The 22,663-nt window shown below is 38.2% G+C and overlaps 1 protein-coding gene across 1 annotated transcript in view; it reads right to left on the bottom strand.

The window, feature by feature from the left end:
- The window catches only part of TBL1X (transducin beta like 1 X-linked), a 199,859-nt gene that overhangs the window by 89,700 nt on the left and 87,496 nt on the right, over positions 1-22,663 (bottom strand). The window contains exon 4 of the mRNA XM_059815202.1: positions 1,720-1,827. The gene's annotated coding sequence lies outside the window, so the exon portion shown is untranslated. The remainder of the gene's footprint in view (positions 1-1,719; positions 1,828-22,663) is intronic.

Genomic DNA, 22,663 nt, shown 5'->3' with positions numbered 1-22,663 from the left:
CGCTATGCAAAAAAACCCAAACAACCAACATATACTTTCTTCTCTGTAAGTAGAAAAAAAGCATTTTTACAGATAAGGAGGCCATTAGTAACCAAAATGAATGTTAAAAAACCAACTTTAAATTAGCACACCCAGATAATTTGTGCCTTAGAGTCCTAAAAGTGTTTGCGAGAGTATCATTTCAATGATGCTAATTTTGAATACATTTTGAAACACCAGAGAAATTCAGTAAGACTGCTAGCATTTTCTGCCAATATTTGAAGATGGTAAGCAGTATGATCTCAGTAATTAGAGAGCTCTAAGCCATTATTAATCTCAGGCAAAATAACCAGCAAACTGATAAAGGATAAATTCACTGGGAAATGCCACGAATAGAACGGATGCCAGTCAACACCATTTTATAGAAACTTGGTCAGTAAAACAGAAAGTTTGATTTAATCATCTGATAAAGTTACAAACTGTGGTCAATAGAAGTTACTCCATAAATGAAACATGCAGAATTTTGAACAGCATTTAGCTTACAGCCACACAACAGTCAGAGTAAGAAATTGTTATCAGTATCATCAAATGTGATTAAGATATAGATACAAAATAGTAGCTGTTAACACAAAATAATAATTGAAGAAGAGTGCTCTACATTACTCCAATAAAATCATCCAGTACTAGCTCGGCATTATCTAAGAGTATGATCAATGATACAGAAGTAAATATTGTTGATAGCAGTTATGGCACAAAAAATGTCAGACTGGTTAATAAAGGTAGCAGAGTAGTTATTCAGAGTAATATGGATTGCTTTGTAAGATGGGGATGGTGTATTACAGCCAAGTGGACTTATGTAGCAAGCAAGAAAGAATGAATGCAGGTAATACCCAGAAAACAGTGCATAGAAACCACAATCTTCATGGTACAGAAACAATTCAATACAAATGCCAGTGAAACCTTACGACAAAAAGGAGTAATAAAACCCCCAAACACGTAAGTGCATAAGACCAGAGATACTACTTTCGTTCACAGCATTAGTGATACTGGAATAGTGAATACAGGTGTACAGCCCCAGCATTGTTTTCCCAAGATGGCAAAGATCTTGGTTTTTCTTCATGTTTTCTCTGTAATTCACCAAAAACGGGAAGAATTCTGTACCTCCTTAAGACGTTAACCAGAATGCCCCACGTGCTGTTATTAGCACAGTGAGAGATTTAGAAAGTCGTGTGAAAAGAGCACAGCAGCAATTTGAAAAGGCTGCAGAGCACCAATGAATGTTACATGAACATAGAAACAGTTTCTGGTCCATTCCAGGAAGATAAGAGAGCTCAGGCCTAATGTTAGTGACTGGGCAGTACTGACAGTGGTGTAGGTACAGTGGTAAGACAGATCTTACTACTGATGTGTTTTGGGGTTATTTCCTACCATAGCAATTACTAAACACCGAAGCCACTTGAAGAATCATATAGTACTTCTTTGCTCTGCTACATTGCGGCTTTTCAATCTGTAGCTTAAAAACCAACCCTGAATAAATGCAGACTTTTTGTCAAACGTCTCTCTTTGAGAGAGCTGGACTGACGTAGCCTTAAGTGACAGCACCAGTAGAAGTACATCATCACGTATATGCACAGGAGCTAACTGCATGCATGGCTTCACCAGGGAAAAACCTGAAAGGCAGCTGGATAGGAAACCCCGTACCCGAGGTAAGCTCTTGTTTGGCGACTACTTTTGGCTTACCTGGTCGTGAGACCCTAGAGCTGCTGAATGCTGCTCCTCGCAGGCTGCTGTCAAGAGTCTGGGGGTTTGAGTTACCATGGAGATCACCGCATCTGACAGCTGAGAGGGCTGCAATGAGAGACAGAGGTACCCGTCAAGCCAGTTTCCATCATCTCATCACAACACGAGCATTTGATTCCTTTTGCTTTTGGCGTTTACCAAGGTACTAGCTCCTAAGTAAGGAGCTTTGGCAGAACCGTAAGGGGAAAAAACCCAACACCCATCACAGAAAGAATTAGGGAGGCAATGGCAAGCCCCAGCGACTCACAGCATTCAAGCGCTTTGCGAAGCCATGCACTTTTTCAGGAACCTGGAAGAATCCTAATACACCCTGGGCTTGGCTCAACAATTTTCAGCCTCTTTGGTCAAGTATAACATCAGCAAGCAATTCATCCAGAACTGCCGCTGAGCACGGGACCGAAACGCTAGCGCGCTGCCTCAGAACAGCGGGGGGGACACAAAAGTGCTCCCTGAGAAAGCTTCCAATGGGAATTGATTGAGCATCACTTCTGTGCAAAAAGAAGTAAGTAGGTCAAAGAAATTACCTTCTTGTATCTTTTGGGGGGAAAGTCTAAAGGAAAGCATTTATGAAAATCAAAAATGAAAGACAGCCTGGCATTCTTCTGCAATAATAAAACTATTTGCAGACTTTTCCATGCCTGCCATCGAGCATGACGAGTAAAGCCTTATTTCTTATTTCCTCTGCCATTCAGCTGCCATGTATCTTGACTAATTTCCTACTCGGGCATTTCAAGCCCTAAGTCTTATGCTCAGTTTTTGTCTATGTAATCTAATAATTAAATGCTGTACAGTGAAATGAGATATTGATTGGAGACTTTTAAAATTAATTATACTCTTCCACACAAACACCTAACAGCTTTTAAAACTATACATTAAGGATCATTTTATGATATAATCAATTTAATAAATAACATATTTAAACACATCATCAGGAGAAGCTTTCATAAATCCAGTTCTAATTCTCCGTCTGCAGTACTACAACATGTTCTCATTTACATCACTGTGAGACAAGTACACCATCTAACTAAACACAACTACTCACCTGAGAAAGAGTTATACCTATTCTAATCAGAGGTGAATGACTATACAAGGGGCAAGAAATTACTATTTAAGCATCACAAAGTATTAACAATATATCAGCTAGAAGTCTGTAGTTTTTCTGAGTTTGCTTACGGAATGCGTATGAACCTCCATCTACCTGACTACCTATATATTTACCTATCTAATTCTCAGATGGCATTCTGAGATGACTGTTGTCATCTCTCCATCTTATTTTTGAACTGTTTCCCATATCATTTTTCTGTGGAGCATGTTATGTTTATGCAAAATATAATATACTGAAGAAGCATAACTCTGTGTAAATATAAAATCTGAAAATCCAAGCAACAATTAAAGGATACTTCTGTTACAACTTCTCCATGTCTCATGGGAAAATTATTAAGAGCATTACTATATTAAAATTATCTCTATTCAATACTGTGACATTATGCTATGCAACAGTAACTAACACATACAGAGGCTGCTCGGATGACAAATACGGAAAATAACTGGCTTATCTATGCTGAAGGCTTCTGCAAGATTCATGGAGTTTAAAGGACACTGTAGAATACCAGATACTCATACTGTCGCACTGTAGACGGAAGTATTGTAATTGGAAGAAATCGTATTAATTCTTTCTGTCATAATTATACTCATAAATCGGTTGGGCCATGTTTTCATTTGTTCTGTTTACAAATCTTATATACCAGATCACTGGTAGCTTTTATCAGTCACGGGATCACTTAAAGGCTGTTTATCTTCCCACATTGCTACAGAGCAGGCAGAAGGTATCAGTACAGGCAGCACTGTAATACAGGCTGGAAGAGCTAATCGAATCCTAAGACTGGCTTTGGTTACCTTGACAGACAACTTTTTGGTAAAAACATTCATATTGGCTCTCTAGTGAAAAAGTTTTTTGTGTGAAGATTAGAGCCAAGTAAATAAACGATTTTTGAGAATGAAGCAAGCGGAAAGACACAAAATAGAGATTAAAAGATACGATTTCTTTATTATAATTTTATTACCCCTAAGTATCAGTGACACTTAAAAGTTACATAGATTACCATTATGAAAGGAAAGGAAAGGTATGCTCTCCCTTATGAGAGCGTACATGTGGATGGTTGTAATAATTTGTCATGTCAGCAGATGCCCCTACCCATAAGGCTTTACTCACACTAAAAGTATTTCTTAAAATCTAATTTCATACAGAAATAAGTGCTAATATAAGCTTTGAAATATACAGTATGCAAAGACAGAAAATGTTTTTTAAACTTTCATTGGTAATATTAACATTACAACCTATCGCTACTTACAATAGGATTAAGGTCTCCACAATTTAGAAAGAACTTGAAAAAAACAACGCACCAGAGATCACAGAATACAGCTGCAAAAGTGATTAGAGCGCTGTAGGAAATACTTTAATATGAAATATTTGGAGACTTCAGCTTGTATAGTTCATTTAAAAAAAAGACAGATGATCTGATTACAGCACCTAAGTATTTTCATGGGCAGAAAATACTAAGTACCAACCGGCTTGTTAATCTAGCAAAGAAGGGTATACATAAAACAAATCAGCATTTGGAAGCTGATCCCAAATTCAATTGAGAAATAAAGCACATGCTTTTCATCACCTGTGACTAACCGTTAGCACAGCTATCGAAAGCAGAGTGCAGAGATTCTCCGTTTGTTGATATCAAGGTTTAGCGGGACTTTTCTAGAAGATTAATTTTTGTGAAAATGCAAGTTATCCTGTAGTCATATACAAGTTACTGGGTTTCATACCAATAGGCAAAGTTTGCAATACAGAGAAAGGGAGATCAGGTGATGTAGTCATCCCTTTCTGGTCATAAATTAAGTATAAATTATGATCCAAAACAATTTGCCTAGCTTTGTAACTAAAGCACTGGATGGTGATGAGCATTGTGCATGCTAAGCTGCTGGTGCTAGCCCATACTTAGTGACACATATGTGCCTATATACACAAATACAGTGAAAGAGTGGGTGTGTGTTCAGGCTGTATGTGGAGTCAGAGAATTACAACCACCCTTCCAGAGACAGGTGGACTAAATTCTGCTGTGAATATTATTCTGGCTTCTAATTTAGGAAGCCTATTCTTTCCTCCATGAGCTGAAAGGACTCAGTCACAGGAAAGTGCTAGCGGGAGCTCTCTTCACAAGGGTCGTTCAGGGCATCAGTAAGATGACCGAAGGCAGGCAATACGAATGCTGCTCTCTGAATCTGTGCCTCCACTCCAAAGGCATAGAGCAATGAATAACAGTGCTTTGTGCTATTAACTACTTCTCAGTCCTGTCCCTGTGGGCAGTAAGCTCTCTGGGCAGAAAAAACTTCCTACGGGGGTATTTCAGTGGATCAGACAAGTTTCCCACCTCAGCTAAAATCCAGGTGTTGCCGTGGCCCTGCAGCACCACACTTCCAGCTCTCTCCCTGCAACAGCAGCCTTACAGCAGGCACACAAGGAACATGGGCTTCTCCCAAAAGGGGGAATGGGAGAAGAGAAGGAAATAAGAACAAGAAATGGCCTAAACGCTACACTGAACTGCTCTTACAGTTAGCAACCTTAGCAATCGCATCCCTTAAGCAAAGATAAGGAAAGATACTGGCAGTGTCAATTTAGCTAGCATTAGTGCTGTTGCTACGCCTTGAGCTGCTAAGCTGCCAGGAAATTTAACCATGTTTAAATATCAGTAATTGTAGATCTGGTACACACAGTTTGACTTTGGATGTTGCACTACTTCTGGAAACACAAAAGTCAGCCAAACAATGCAAATACGCCCATCGATCTCCCTATCTCTCAGCTACTCCATTGGACACAACCTCCGTGAAGCAAAACCATTGAAAACGCTGACACCAACTCACCTGGAGGCAGTCGATACAAAAACCCCTGCTTATATCAGAAGTGCAAATTTAACTGAAGAATACTAATGCTGCCTTTCACCCCTCTCCCCACAGCACTGGTCGGAGAGCAGCTGCCTGCTGGGACATAGCGGAGTAGAAGCTCGGCGTCAGTGCCAAGCCCCGCAGCACCGTTTACATTGAGAAGTCAATGAAGTGACATTCGCTTAAAGGAGGCCTGAATTTGGTACTGCCCTTAGTAGGCCACAGATGAACTACTACATTTATCCACCACTTCATACGTAGATTTCCTTTTGCAGGCACCTGCACAACTTTAGAAAACTGAAATCGGAGGCCAGATTTATAGGAGGCACTTGAAATTATCAGCTGTGCAGGTGGCTAGGGGTAAGAGCACCTAAATAGTATAGTAGATTTACTCTTGATTTAAACTCAGACTAATTAGTCACATCATTTAGGAAGATGTTTTTCTAAATCCTGCTAAATTCCTCTAAATAGATTTAGATACTTAAATATTTTTCCAATCTGATTTATGTTTAAATACTATTTCTACATGGTTTCAACTAAATTATTATTTATTTCTTTTTACTAAACAACATAGATGAGGAGAAACCAAACCAGTGACATTACTATTCTGTTTCATCACATTTCTCTTAACGCTGTTCCATAATAAAAAAAGATCAATTGGGTGACTAATTTATTACGCCCCTCCTTTCTGGCTTTTAAAGGCACAGGAGAGTTTAAATGATAAATAGGCCATCTTGAACAGACACTGAACTACAAAAGCATTTTTGAGAGGTTTCACTGTATCTCTGGGAAAGAACTGCAGGATACCTAGTGCACAACATGAACATTTTGCTTTCTCTCAAATTGATAAACAGCTTTAATATTTTCAAACAACCCCTGGGGGATTATACTTATAGCAAACCAGGACTATATGGAAGATTCCAATAGGACATCAATAATTATGCCACCCTTCTGCAAAAAATAACCTCAAGTGTATTTTCTAAAGCAATTCCTAAAAAGCGTACAAATCGGTGAAGACAACATTCCAACATTTGCAAAACTTCTGATGATATGCTGGGTTTTTAGTTTCTTTATGGATTAACATTATCTATAAATACAATCACAGCAGTATAACCACAGCTGTGGCTACCCCTGGGGCATGACCGGCAATTAGTCTGTACAAGGACCACGGATAACACTGCAGTCACGTGGAACCAAAACCAGGACCACCATTTTCAACACAACACAACATGCTGTGTTTCTCTATTGTGTTTCCACAGAGCACCTATGCACTGGAACATCAACCTCTGTTCAGAAAAACCCACCCAATGCCTGCATATTAATGTATTTGCCATAAGGTCTGATAGAGTAAATAAATTCTATTTAATGGCTTGCTATGATAAAAAATTTCCTCTCTAGACACTTATGTATCCATCTTCTCCCCATAGCAGCCTCCTCTAAAGGAAGTTAGGAGAGTTTTTTTATTTTAAATCTACCATAGACGAATGCTCAGATTTGATGCAGGAAACAAAGTCATGAGTCAGTCAGAAATCAGAGAGTATAGTACTAGTGCAAAAAGATTTCTCATGGTAAAATCTGAGTCAAAGCAACAAAAAAACCCCTCAGAAATAACCTCTGTCTTCCTAGAAAAAATTAAAATACTTAGACTTGAGAGCCTCTTCCCAGAATATGGCTGTCTTTCAGGTGCAGCTCACAGAGCCTGGGCTGCCACTTTGAAGCAAGTGTCTCGAGGGAACACAAAACTGCAAGTGGAAACTCTTTTCATGTTTCATCTTTACTAACTCTCTTGAAGCTACTGGACATCATGAAATTAAGAATTTTGGAAGCACCGCCTCCTTAATTTGGCTATATTCTGCCACTCCTTTTATGCAGGCTCCTCCAGACATAAATTAACTCTTAGCATCCCGAACAGTAACTCAATACAACCAGTCTTAGAGCAAGCCTGGAAGCCACAGTTAGAGCATCAACTCTCAAAATCATTTACCATAGTCAACGCTTTGGCTGCACAGATGCTTCAACAGCTTTAGCTTTTCTCCGCTTCAGCTGTGTATTTCAGTGTAGTAGATATTCTCACTATCATGCGTAATAGTTTTGGAGACAGGAGATACATGAGCTATCCACCATTATTTGATAGGCCAGTACTTTCAGCAGTAATAATGAATTTATGGAAATCTTAGCTGCCAGGAACCAAGGCAGGTAGCAATACTGAAAATGCTTAGTACTGTAAGAGGATTTTTTACAGTACACGGATTCATGGGTGCTGTGGCCTACAACACAGCAATTCTGATCTTTTTTATCAGAAAGATATACACGTATCAAATAGCACAACATTTATTTTACCAACCCTCAGGCAAACTGAATGCTATTTTTCTAATTACCAAGTCCAGATTAAAAAAATACTTCCCTCTTGACAGTAACTCATGAGATTTCTGCTGAACTTTATAAAACATGAAACAAAAAGCACAGCACATCTAGGACTGTTGTGATGGAAACATGAAGAAAAGTGCTTAATTATTAAATCTGTGATACTGCAGGTAGGTGGGAAAGAATTATCCCCTTCAGAAGCATTGAACTGTAATCCTCTTGTTTGTCTAGCTCTACCTCAGGCAAAAGCATAGAAGAAGAAACAGAAAAGATGATATGTAGTCTCCCCTGCATTGCCCTAGCAATTACCGTTAACTGTTTTAAAAGTAAGCACAAGCTTAAAAAGAAAACCACACAATTTAGTTTAATTCACCTAACTTTTGCCCTGAGTAGATCTGTCATTCTAACTTAAGAAATTAACTTCCAAGTCTTTGACCCCCAGTTGTGCAAATACTTCATCGCTTTCAACATCCACACCTTGGAGGTATGCAACTGCAGAGCAGTATGTGAAAGGATTTGTTGTTTCCCACATTTGGATGATGCAGTGTGTACAGTTTTTTGAGGTGCATCAGTAATGTGAATTGCAGCCCGCAGCAAAGACAGAGCTAGTATAATTTTCTTAAACAAGGTTTAAGATGTGTGGCCAATATCATCAGCTTCATTTTGGACTAGCTGTAGTTTCCAAGAAATTTTGAAGGTGGGATATGATGGGCACTGTGGTAATATAATCTTGATGTTGTGGAGGCACAAATACCCGTTGCAAGGTCAGGCTTTAGGAGAAACAATTACAATCAGCTTACTAGGAACAGAGATGGTAGGCACGCTGGACATGCCACAGGGGATTTGGGGGGCAGCTTGTCCCCAAAGGACCTTTTGTAACTTCATCTTGAGTGGAACTTCAGCTACATGTCACTGTAACCAGATGCATATATATGGTAATTAATATATTTAAGTTACATTTTCCTCTTACATTACAGCAATTGTATGAAACACTCTAGGCTAGAAGCTGCTGAATCAGGAAATGGATCAGAAGCTAACTAAAATGTCTTTCTAGTTATTGATTCCTGCTCTCTGTTTCATGTCAGCTTCCTAGAATCCATCCAACACAAGCACGAAAGGGTAATGAGTTTCTGAACACACACTCTAATAGTGCACACTGCATCAAAGCTTTCAGTAATTGCCTGGATGCTGCTTCCCAGCAGTACTAAACAACTTAAATATAATTAGCTGGAAGCCCTATGGGCTGCATCTCCCCACTGGAACACCTCTTAAACTAATCCATTTATCAGGCTGACAGACGACTGAATCACTGGTACTATGGACCCATTTTATTAGTAATATTTCTCAAACCAACGTTTTGGTTCGTTCCTTATCTGGTACATTTTTGCAAAGAAAAAACCTGTGTTATTTAGAGTGGGGAGAGAACCAGACACGTAACACATTCATCTGTTCCCAGTACTGAACAGTGTTATTTGTTTGATTAGCTCACTAAGTATAAAATTCTGGACCTATCAGCCAGAAAATGGAAACGAAATGTATGCATTATGGAACCACAGAATTCCAAAACTAATAGGGAAACACACAAACACTGAAAGGACTTCTGGAAGTTTTCCAGCCATTCAAACATTTTTGGAAGTTTGGATAAGAGGATCATTTTCAGGGTATCCTTCCTGAAGATGGCCTGCCTATAGCTGTCAAGCCAAAATTTCTCCATACTACTTATTTCTTGTACATCATTCTGAATGATAGGTGTCAACAGAAATTTTAAAGCTGTTTGAATTATATGCAAACAGACATGTATTGAACATCATGCTGCCACAGAATTATGCATTTTGCAAGCTACTAGAGAATTCTCATAAAAGTACAAAAAAAAGTATTTAATTTCTTGGGCAGAGTTTTCTAATGTTGTAATGAAAACTATTTTATCATTGTATCGCTGTGGCTTTTATTTCCAGACAGGTTCCAATAAGTGGACCTCTACAGGGGCTGAAATTTTGGGGATTGAAGGCAAGGTCTTCCCACATGTGCCACACTGTTGAAACGAAGCTGTTGCGAAAATGCTAAATTCTCATCAAATTCTTTTAAATGATGAAAAAAATTACTCTAGGATGTTACATTCTTATGCTTCTTTTCTAACAAGCTGTGGGACAGGAAATAAAAAGGGATAAAGCTGGTAATGGCCAGTAAGAAGATCTAAAAAAGAGGGTTTTTAAAAGGTGGCCGCCTTCTAGATCCATTATACTGCAGTCAATAATCCATATTCTGGCTTGTAATCGCTAGGACCCAGATGGAGTGGTAGCATCATTTATCTGGTTATTTCCCCTGGATGTTCTCATCAGGGACACAGAAAATCTTGATGTCACAAAGCAATAAACGAAGAAGAAATGACTCCTTGTACTACTTCCACATGAGCCTAACCAATATGCTTGTTGAAAAGCTGACGGTCAACATTCACGAATTCTCTTTAAAATAGTACTGCAAGTTAAATGTTAACCCATAGCTTCATCCTTTTATCTGGAAAGACAGCCATCAGCATGAATTCAATTCCAAAGAGTGACTACAAAAGCTATACTTAAATATTTAACAATGGAAGAGATAACTGAAATATAGTTATTCAGGGACCAGAAACAAACTGATTTAGCTTGTGAATCAAGCAGCAACAAGATGAGGTACAACCAGCACTTCCCTGGATCACAGACCAACCATCCACCTCAGAACAGGGCCAAAGAAAGGCAATTACTCGGACATTACCCGACCTGATTTTTGAAAATGCAATCACAGGTGTTTACACTGCCTGGTAAAGTACCTAGCAGGTTATTAAATACTGAGCTGTTGGAAATGTCTTCATGTGAACCCAGGAGCAGAAATCTAGTTTCACATGCACTCTCCACCCACTCCTTCCCTCCGGCCTGAAACTGGAAAACTCATCCCAGAGACATTGACACTTGCACATAAGCCAGCCAACTTCCCTGTCATTCAAAGCCAGCCTCTTCCTTCCCAGCTTCATCTCCTCTGATTTGTGTATTTTCTACTTCTACAAAAGAGCAGACAGTATCCTGAGCAAGGGCTGCCCCAAACCATACGAACCTCAACACTTGTCAGTCATACTTTCACATGAAATGCAGCATTTCACACTCCTGTTTCCACAGACTCCTTTAAAAGGCAGTGGTGTTGAGCAGAATGAACATTAGATCTAATCAAAAGAACATTTTGAAGCAAAAAACGTTGAAAAAACCTTCTCCTGCTTTTAGCCATTTTTAATACAACAGGTCATGGTCATGAATTTCGTAAGTAAGAAACCGTCTTTGCCAGGCAGGGAATGTAACATTACCTTCATTTCTATGCTTTACAAAAAAGTTTGCTCTGTTGTCAGTGAAGCTGAATTTCCTGGGTATTATTTCTCACTTGAGACAATTCTTTAATTCTTGAGGTAAATAATAACTCTTTAAAGCACTTCCAAAATTATTACATAAACAGATTCTTCCCTTTATTTTAAGCCAGGAGCAAATATACAGCAGCTTTATAGTTAAATAGTTGCACTAAATTCTTGTGGTTTTTTAATAGAAACAGAAGAAAGAGTTTGAGGAGAAGAGAGAAATCATCTAAGAATAAAAGTTACAGCTGGAGTCAAACTTCCCTAACTACTGTACTTCGAGTGGTAGGTAGTGTACACTTGGAAGGACATGGCATGCTAAGCAGTTCAATACTGCAAACATGCAGACAGTATTATGAGTGCAAATAAATGGCTGTTCCAAAAAAGCATGGCTTAAGTGACCTAATACATTGATCTGCAAACAGAACATTTATTTGTAATATCTATTTGAAAATTAGACTTCTATATTCAGTAACTACTATCTTCAGCATTAGAAAGATACTTAATTTTCTTGCAAGATGACTTCTGCTCAGTCTCCATCTTTGGACTCCTGACCGGAGGAAATCCAGAACAGCCGGGTCTAACCCCAGAGCGGGCCCTGATTTGAGTCAGGTGTTGGTCTAGAGACCTCATGAGGTCCCTTCAACCTGAATTTTCTTATGAACCTACAATAATACCCTCTCCATATTAAAATTACATATGCTCGTTGTGCTAATTACATAGAAAATAAGGAGCTGAATAAGAAATATAAGGGCACAACTTGCATATTGAATTCAGACAGATCCAAGGTCTTAAAGACATCAAACATGAGATGTTCTTTCTGATCATACAAAGGTTATGCTGGTTAAGCAACTATAACAAAGCTGAAGACTGATGACTAAAGACACAGAATGTTTTTGTTATACTGCAGATTACTTTCCAACATTACCCTTTCCTTTTACCTAAATCACTTGTAGAGCTATAGGAGTAAAAACTATTTATATTAAATTAGATTACAATTTAACTATGTGAATTGTAATCCTCCCCCAATTAAAATGCATGACATACAGTAATAGGTTATACTGTCTGGATATAAAAAATGCAGCTGAGAATACTGTCTAGAGGAACACACTAAACAAAAAAAAGAGCAGAAACATGAATTTATCTGCAGTAAACAGGACTGTGAAAAACCTGAGCATTTCAAAACATGCAGACAAAAAAACCCTCCAACAAATGTCACACAGATTCTGTGGTAAAGCGGACTGGTCTGACTGCTTCTTGGCCTGAGGATCCCAATCCTTTGAGCTGGCCAGTAACCTAGGTATTTCACCACATTTGAACTTTTTAGTAAAATATTGTAAGAGTCAGCAAAAGTCATGAAATTCCAGGAAAAAACCTTCAAAATTATCATCTGCACATTACAGAAAATAACTTCTCTGAATTTTAGTCCAGTTGATTGGTTAATCTGATTAACCTGATGGCTGATACTAGCTGTCTCATCATCATATGCCTTATAGGAGCAAATGGGTATCTATACCTCTACACTGAGACCAAATTCACCTCTTTTGACTAGCATATATGAGAAAAGTTTGTTTGCGTAATGAGATTGGGATAAATTCCTTTAATGAATTTGAGTAAAGTACTGTATCTCAGTATATATGATGTTTTACGCTTTAACACAATTCTGATACCATAAATAGTATGATCTAACTACCTCTGGGTTTTTTTAAATTTCATTTTTCCATTTACTTTAAGTGGTATTTTAGCTAATAAAACTCACAGATTTTTAATGACTCTCTAGTCTGTACTTTATTGAAGGGACACACAGAAAGAGTAGTCAAGATCTTAGTATTAGTAAATTAGCCAATTTAGCCAATACATGGTTTATATTCTCTATCTCATGGTATGTTCAGACATAGTAAAGTCTGTAAAGTACGTTCCAAAGCCATTACGAACAATCTTAATCAAGTGTCAGAACTTAACTTAAAAAAACCCAAAAACCAAACACAAAACCACACCAAAGCTTGAAAATTCAACTAATTAGTTAAACTTGTTGAGGAGGGAGAAGGACTTTTGAAATGTGAAAAACTGCAAAGTTACGTTGCTTTCCTTTTTTCTGAAGCTTCCTTAGACTTGCTACTCCAGCATGAAAGCCCAAAGGTCCAGATTCTGTTGCTCCAAACATAATTTCTTGTAAGCTTGCAAGGACCAAAGAGCTTAAGAATGGAAAGAGGAAAATGCTTGTTATTACTTCCAACACCATGAAGTGTCTTGCAGTGTTTAATGCTTACCTGTACACCAACTTTATTTAATAAATTCTTCTAGCTTTATTCAATAAATGGTAGGTCTGTTTTTCAAATGCTAAAGTGAGAAATCAAGAACATCTGAAAGCCATACAGATCAGGATGATAACTCAAATTACAATGCCGAGTGCTTAAATTTGTATATATACGTGTATGTCCTAACATAACACTGCACCTTCATGTACATTTTATAGTACTGAATTTTATGCAGCCAGCATGTGATGCATGTTACTTTTGGTCAGCACTAAAAGGTGATTTTTCCCAGAGTCTGAGAAATGCGATTACCACTGACTTCAAAACAAAAGGGAAGTGGCCTGCAGTTCTGGAAACCATGTCAGTCTTTTCATCTTGGAAACTAAACTTTCCTCTGGAAATTGAGAAAACTATGAAAAGTGAGAGCAAGCATTTGCACAGAAAGATACCTGCTTTTATTGTGCTGTATTAAATGAAACAGAACCTTTTTATTTCATGACGGAACATGTCAGGGATGTTCACGCCACTTAACTTTGATTCCAATTTAAGTATACGGATACTGATGCCTAAAGCTGGGTTGTATGAATGTTCAGTCTTCATTATAATGAGTGGTTTTTGTGTATTACATTAGCAGGAAAAGAAGGACCTAATAGCAAAAGATTCACTGAAGTTAAAGAAGAATTACAGCAATGATAGCACCAACAAAAAAAAGGATCATTAAGAGTCTTTCTGCATCTCAGTTTACGGATTTTGTTTACTTTATATCTAAGTGTTTTAGTGAGATGCAAGGTGTTACAGTTATTTTTTGCCCTAGCCTTTGAAATTACTTAGGAAAATTCTGAGGCATAGGCTAAAAGGCTTAGAAGCTCTGCTTAGAAATTTTGGAGGACAGGAATTAAAAAGTTAAATTTCATCAGGGTAGCAGAAAGTCTAGCCATACTCCCCTTTCTATCCACTGTAGTTTGCAATTTCAGGCTGCAGTCATGCTTCTTGTTCTGAGTGAAGCTTCACTGGTGTAGACTTATTCCCCTGCTTCTTGTAATCACTCTTCCTTTACATTCCTGCCGAACACTGTTGCCCCGCAGTATCTGTGGAATAACTGCCTATGTCAAAATGATTCTGATTAAAAGAGTTCAGAAAGTTAGTGTTAGAAAGTGTTTAAACTAATCTAGATTTTAGTGAATGTATCAGTTTAGGGAGTGACTACATGATCAATTAAATCTCGTGGGAGCAATACTGAACAGTTTTGAACAGTGGGGCACAGGAGCCTATTCAGCTGCTGCCAGAATAAAATGTGGGAGACACAGAGAACTGCCCTCATTCTTAGGTTTTGCTCCTTTCTTTTCTCTTCTTTTCCCAATATCTAAAATCCTAAAATTCTTATTCCTGATTCAGGCTGTCAAGTTTCCTCAAAACAATTACCTCTCCAGCAGTACCTGTGTTCAGACCTTTATAAAAGTCAAGGCACATCAATATGATAAATAAAAAACCCCACCCAAAACAAACACCTCCCCCCGCCCCCAAACACCACCTGAGTAAACCAGCAATGAGCTTAAACACAGTCATCTTGGTGTCCTCAATTCACCTTGTTATTGCACCTCCAGTTGCTGCAGCACAGACGGGATGCAACATCTCCCACTGTTTGGGGACTGCCCCTAAAGGTGAGCCATATGTTTTGCAACACCTAGAAACAGCAAGATAAGATAAGGAAATCTCTGCAGCCTTAAGGCAGAGCTGCTTTGATTTCACTGCTTTGTGTCCTGCCTTTTTTTTTTTTTTTTTTAGCGAGAGCTTTTGCAATTTAATTTATCTGGGTTAAGCCTACAGAAAAAAAACCAGATACTCTGTTTGCACGTGCGTGTGTGTAATGCCTAGGAAATCTCCTGTGTTGTCTGTCTGTGTAACATTTTACCTTCCACTAGACAAATATATTTTTAAACAGTCTGGAATCAAAACAACATTCTCAGAATTCAAGACATTCTGCCATCACTGTCCATTTGTTGCCCTCTAGGTTTCTCTCAGCTGGCAAATTTCCCATTTAAGGAATTATCAGATTCATCTGCTTAGACAAGGCTGCAAAATAAAATGAAAAGCTGGATTATTCTAGAGAACTCATATTTTTCTTTCGGGGCAGAAAATCCAGCGCATGAGACCTGAACATCAACAGCAAATGGCACCAATCTCTCCGTCTTCACAATTCTATTCACTATACTCTGCAAAATCTGATTTTGACTAAGGCACCACAACATTTATTTTACATTTATCCTTTACTTCGTTAAAAATGTTTATTATTAAATTAAATATGTTTATTATTATTATTGTCTTGGAGCCCTAAATATTACGCTCATACACGATGTTTTTTTATTACTGTAGTTCTAGTAAGCATGCTGCTTCTGCATACTCCTGCTTCTCTGTAATTTTTCATAATTACCAATTGCTTTGCTACCATTTTCCCTATATCATACTTTTTGCAGAGAGAAAGTGGAATAAAAAAAGGAAGAAAACATGTAAAAATTAATAAAATACCAGTTTTCCACAGCAAGATGGCTCAGGATATACTTGAGTGATGGAGTAGCTTTCGTGTCAGAAGCTGTACTGCAAAACCATGCTTATGTCTCTGGGCCCACTGGCTGCAGCACCAAGATTTCTGGTGGCATATGCCATGGTTCTTAGTACTGTAATACACTAAAACTCTGCACAACCCTTTCGTATCAAAGCGTGGGAACACTACTTTCTCCCCCTAGGTAGAAAGAAAACTGTGGGAAGGTCGGGAGAAATGTCTCAACATAAATTTTCCTTACTGAACAGCAAAAGCAGGTTTCATTTTCTTGCCACAGATGAGTGAACTAACAAAAACTCTGTCAAAATCAGGTTAGTGTTTCACGGGCTGAGTGCGTGCGCACGTGCACGTGCACCAAGTTAAGCAGAAGATGAACGTAAGAGAAATCCTAAGTGATCCTAAAGTGATTAACATACAGCAAACCTGTGACGGAGCCAGAACTGCTTTACGACTGTTGCCTTCCAGTACTGATACTAAACCACTATCTTATGCTGTTGACCTAAGTAAAAATCTATTTCAAGGCGTTATGTTGTTATAACACAGTGATTAATCAACTTCTTTTTTAGAGTCTCCTCTGAGAGCTTAAAAATTCATGATTCACTTTATCAGTATTCTGTAAAGCTTTCCATATTTTTTGAGTGGTATGATTAAATTTATCTGTGGTTGCTAATGGTCGCAATACGGGAAACACTCCATATGAAAATTACCGTTCCACATACAACCAATGGATTTCCTTAAACACACTGCAAATCCCAAACAAAAAGGACTGCAAGTGACAAATTCTTTTCATTTATTCTCAAACAGGCTAACCTGAATACGCTGTTTGTGCAAAAGGCAGAAAGAATGGACTTGTGAAGAAATACTGCAAAAGGAACAAATAAAGTAGTGCATTATATTTGCCACATTTTAAGGCTGGAAATTAGTCCATAAACTCATTTGGGTTCAGGCCCTACCGACTCACATTTTACAAGATAAAAACTCATCCAACATTTGATGCTATGAAATGAGGACTACCAAAAAGCATGCTGAATCTGGAAATTTGATGTTTTCCAGTTAATCACTAAATCTAAAAGATTTTCTACTAGGTTGCAAGGGTCTTCATACTGCCTTATTTATTTAGACTGCATGTTCTAGTAGTCCAGGCTTGGGCACCAAAAGATACTAAGTGCTACACTTTGCCATTCTGGGCATAAAGTATTAAAAATTTGTTAAAGAAATAAACTGTTTAGTAAGACTGACTCCATCATCCACAGAAATTGCCAGAGATACAGACCTACAAATACATTTTGGTTTTATTGAATGTAGCAAGACACAACAGCATACAATCTCATTAAAGAGCCAACCAATAATTTTGTGCCATCCGAAATGATAGTTTATTCTAAAACCTGAGGTCATGCACCAAAGAATAATAAGCTATACTGTAACTCAATAAAAAACGATGTTAAGAATAGCACTGTATCAAGGTATCTATCATTACGTAATACTATTATGAGGTACTAGCAACATAAACAATGGTTGGTATCTGAGTGATTTCTCTGTTGTGTGCATTGCAATGTATACTCTGGGAGAACAAAGTTCATTATGTAGAAGTTAAATGATCTCGTCGATTCTCCTTTATTTTTTCATAAGCTGCTGAGCTATTCAAAATCATGTAACTGTAGGGGTTTTTTCAGATGGAAAAAGCACCTTGGTTCCAAAAGAGGCATTGGTGTGACTTTCCAGAAATATCACATTAAAAATGAACCATCATAAAAATTGCATTGTATTGACTCTGTAACTCTAAAAATGCACTCTAGACTGTCATTACCATTAAAGGTGATGAATATGTTCTAATTCACTGGTGATTTTTTGGGTATAGGCATCCCTCCACCAAGGCACTTCACTTCTTCCTCCCTGTGAAATGGGGGCTCAAATATTATCATCAGATGGCAATGCAGACCCACCATGGGGCTCGTGAAGGGGCACTTCATCAGGAGTCTGCTGACAGATGCAAACATTCTGCAAAATTCTTTAAAGCAGAAGCATGCCATTAATTTTGATATTTTTTACTTTCTATGAAAGGTAAGTGACTCAACATTGAGAAGGGCTTTACAAGGCTAATATTTCGTCCCTGTCTAATGCTTTTTTGCTTCGTGATGTGCCTGTCTATTATGAGACTAAACTTATTCCAAAGAATAAATTAAGCAATAAGACATGACAAGCAGCACATTTGTAGGCAATTTACTTATCACCTGAGGCATGCTACAGCAGCTCAAGGCCAAAGGCTGAGTAACTTTAACCATTCAATACATGCAATAATAATCGAACTGAAATGCACAGCATTGGGAGACTTACTTCTATCATGATATGAAATTTATACATAGAACCAAGTGCTTCTGTGCATTTAGTGACTGTTATTAAACAAATGATATTGTTGAGAAACTTTTTTTAACCATTGTTCTGAAAATGTTATCCAATAAAAATTAAATGTGGAGGTTTATATACGTTGTGCTATGACCAGATGTTGCTTGTGAAATGACAGAACTACCCCCCGGACCGGCGGTCCAGTATCAGTTTAAAAAAATCCATGCAGACATGTTAAACAACTGGGCAGCATAGGACAGGGCAGATATCAGCAACCCTAGAGATTTAGCAACTGGCCTGCGCTATCCTGCTCACATACCAATTAATTAAGGTCTAGTTGGAAGCAACAAAGAATTAATTTAAAATAATTTATTTTTTCTAACAGCACTACCTCATCTCATTCTGAAGAGACCATGCACAGACAAGCGGCTGTGCTACTGGAACACTATTTACTTCGTTGCTCCAGCTTTAATGAGTAAAACGATGACATTATTTAGGTTCACGATCTATTCGCCAGTCACAGTAAAGTTCACCTCTTAAATAAATGGTGTGGCAAGCTGGCTTTAATTTGTAGTCGGCATACCAACAATTGATTTTTCCCATAAACTCACTCTCTTTCTGCTCTGCTTTGAAACTACACAGTCTGATCTGGTTTAACCTGGGTGCGAAGAGCTGTCATCCATCCATGTTCCTAAAAACTCCAAAAAATTAAACACGACTGAGAATAAAAGATGTGAAGATCTACTCGTGAGGTGGAAAGACTGGGCAGTAAACTGTTTTACAAGAAAGCACAGCACCTGTTTGTTCTGTTGACTTCTTTCTGCTCTGAGTCATCTTAATCTGTAAGGAGGGCTATTTTTAAAGACAAAGATAAGAACAGTAATTCCAAAAACTGAGAACTAGCTACTGGATTCTTTTTTCCTGTCTCTTATACCCTAGTCCCCACAAACAAGGGAAAAAAATCCATCCATAGTTGAATACTGAATATGAATACATGTAAATAAAATCAAAACCCTTTAAACATCATCACACGGGTGTTTTCTGTGTTCATTAGTAAATGAATGATATCACATCCAAGCTCTTGGATATTAAAGACAGAGAAGTACAGTTCTGGGACAGGCTGCCACTGCTCCTAATTGCTGAACTAAAACATGCTAGCAAAAATCCAAACAAGCCTATTGTTATTTTCTTATTTAAGAAATCATATTCTATAAAGAGGTTTCCTACAGTTCAGTCCAGACAAAATGTTACTCATTACATGTAGTCTCATACTAAAAGAAGTGCATTTCTGTTCCAATCTACATAAGTCATTCTTTTCAAGCATTTTAAATTTTTTAATGTATTTTCCACAAAACACAATTCTGCATAATATACACAATATTTAAAATTATTTTAAATACAAATTCAAAATTAAAAGACCATAAAACCAGACTTACTACATCAAGTCAAACATCCACTTTAGCCAGTATCTCTTCTTTAACCATGGGAAAAGTAGGTATCTAATGTAGAATGTATGAACAAAGCAAGGACACAGTGGTACTTTCCCAGCCCCCAACAGCCTACAGCTCTGGGACCTCCTGATGGTTCCACTATTGAGATACACCAGGACGTGTTTTAGTAGAACATTAATGCATACTCCTTCCAATTTATGACCACAGAAAAAGTCCTGCTGTAGATTTGTGGCAGGTATCATGGTAATGTTATGGGACAAAATACCTAACTGTGATTTTAGCTATCTTAACTCCATTAGTTGAACACAACCCTGTCCTTAATTTTTATATTTCTTGTTCTAAATGTGAAAAAGATTCTAGCATTCAAGTCCTTCTTTTGAACCCGGCCCAAATCCAAAACCAGACAAACACGCGAGTTCTTCTACAATGAATTTACACACTGACGCTATGCATGAGAACTGGGGATTTTTACAAACACTTATTCAAGAAATGTGAAATCTTCATGTACATGTACAAAATTACAATTTGTAGAGGGGATAGACCTATCAAAAAATTAACCAGAGAAAAGCTTTTGCACATTTCTTCCTTTTTGAAAATCTGAGTTTAGGAATATTGTCTCTGGTAAAACGATGTTCTTTTCATGCGAGTGTAATTGCTTGACATTGCGCCTAAGAACATACTCAAAATATGCAGTGATCTTGAGGACAAGCCCATCACTCACTCACATTCTCCAGTCAGTCAGTCCTCGGACTTCTGTGTATTTCCTTCAAACCAGAGGGACAGAATTGTATTTTGGAGATGAAGTGCCAATGTCCTACGTTACAGCTGCTGCTGCTGCTGCACTGTCTTCTACTTTATTCTAGCTGAATAATTAAATACCCTTTAGTCCTTCTGACAGTCCTAGACTCAGCATGGCTGTTAATCAATATCACATAAAAGGGAATTAGGCTTAGGCAACTGTTGTGCAAGGCAGAATGGATAAGGCAGGAGGGAAAGAGATCTCCTCTTAGAGCAGAAGACTAATTTTCTGTATTTTGCAACACACCCTACCAAATGTGCACACAGACTTCGGAACACACGATACATACATAGATGTGCAGGGGAATTCAAATTAACCTCAGAGATCTGTTACACCGTAACGGCAACCAACAGTCACTTCTCCCTCTATTCTTTCCTAAATTCCCCATCTTCACATGTTTTGGGGATCAAAGAAAACTCTCAGCACCAACATATTTAAAGTATTCGGTTTACAGTAAAAATTTGACTGCATTAAACCATTTCTGCAACTTCTACCATGTGATTGCAAAAGGGAAAGACAAACGAAGACATTAAATAAATACTATCTTAATTTCGCTCAGTGCAAAACATTTAGGAAGACTTGTATGAATGAATCAATAGGGTATTAAGAGCAATCCTAGGCTGAGAATCCCAGCAAATGAAAGATTCACATGAAGGGGTGTAAATTTTCCCCATGCTGTCCTGCCACCATGTTTATGCTCAGATCCACCCAGAGAAAAGGAGATGCAGTTCACAAGTCTCTTCAACAACTCTTCCTTTCTGATGAAATACTCACAGTACTGGATTTAGAAACACTTGAAACTTCTACCAGGCCAAGAAATGAACTCACAAGTCAAACAGCAGCAATTTCAGGTGGTTAAATAAATAAACTAACAGTGATGATGACACCATCAAGCCACTGACATAGAGGGGGAAGACTCCGTGTACTCTTTACACTCTTCTGTTCTGGGTGGCCTCTCATATTTCATGTTTAAAGACCTGGTATTTATAAAACACACTAATTCAACTTTAACACATGCACACTGTAAAAATAACAACTCTGAGTAATGAGGAATAGAGAGCATTTCAAATGGAAAACACTAAGTAACTGATTATTCTTGATATTATACTTTCTGAAGCATTTAGCTGAAATTCAATTTTGCAAGAAGCTAGAACAGTATTTTCCCCCCAATCCTACTGGTAATGTGAACAGAACCTGTATGTTCTATATCTAATTTATAACTTATTTCAATTTTTTTGTCTCACGAAGATTTGCTTCAAGCTGTAGGAAGTGTGCTCCAGCTAGCACCTCCCTCAAAACGAACCAGAAAACATATTCCATACAGCACACAGTCCACACTCATCAATTGCAGAAAGAACAGAAAAACAACTTCAAACAAACCTGGGCTTTTTTAGTTTCTTCAGTCCCTTCCCTGGAACTGCTTAGCCTCAAGGAAGGCTGGCCAACGTCTGGCTCCCAAGCTGGAGAAGCGATGGTGGCGTGCCAGAGCTACGCTGCTGAATCGGCCGGGGAAGGCACTACCAGGAGGACTAGGGCACCTCTGGGCATGAAAGGAGGCAAGGCCAAAGGGGCGGCCACGGCCAGAATGGTCATGGTCTTCACTACGTGCCCTGAGCTTTAGCTGTATGCCCAGTCTAACCTCCTTCTGAAGAGGTGCAAACGGTGCCTTGCTGCTGTTATCTCCCCCTCCCAGAGCTCTCCCGCTTCACTTCAGCCAACACCCTACGCGCTTTGTGGATCTTGGCCAAAAAGACTCTGGTGCTGCACAACCATTTACAACACTGATGTTTTAGTTATTTTTTT

This window comes from Gavia stellata, chromosome 1, assembly GCF_030936135.1.
Source record: "Gavia stellata isolate bGavSte3 chromosome 1, bGavSte3.hap2, whole genome shotgun sequence".
NCBI classification, from domain to species: Eukaryota; Metazoa; Chordata; class Aves; order Gaviiformes; family Gaviidae; genus Gavia; species Gavia stellata.
This window is presented reverse-complemented; position numbering and strand designations above follow the sequence as displayed.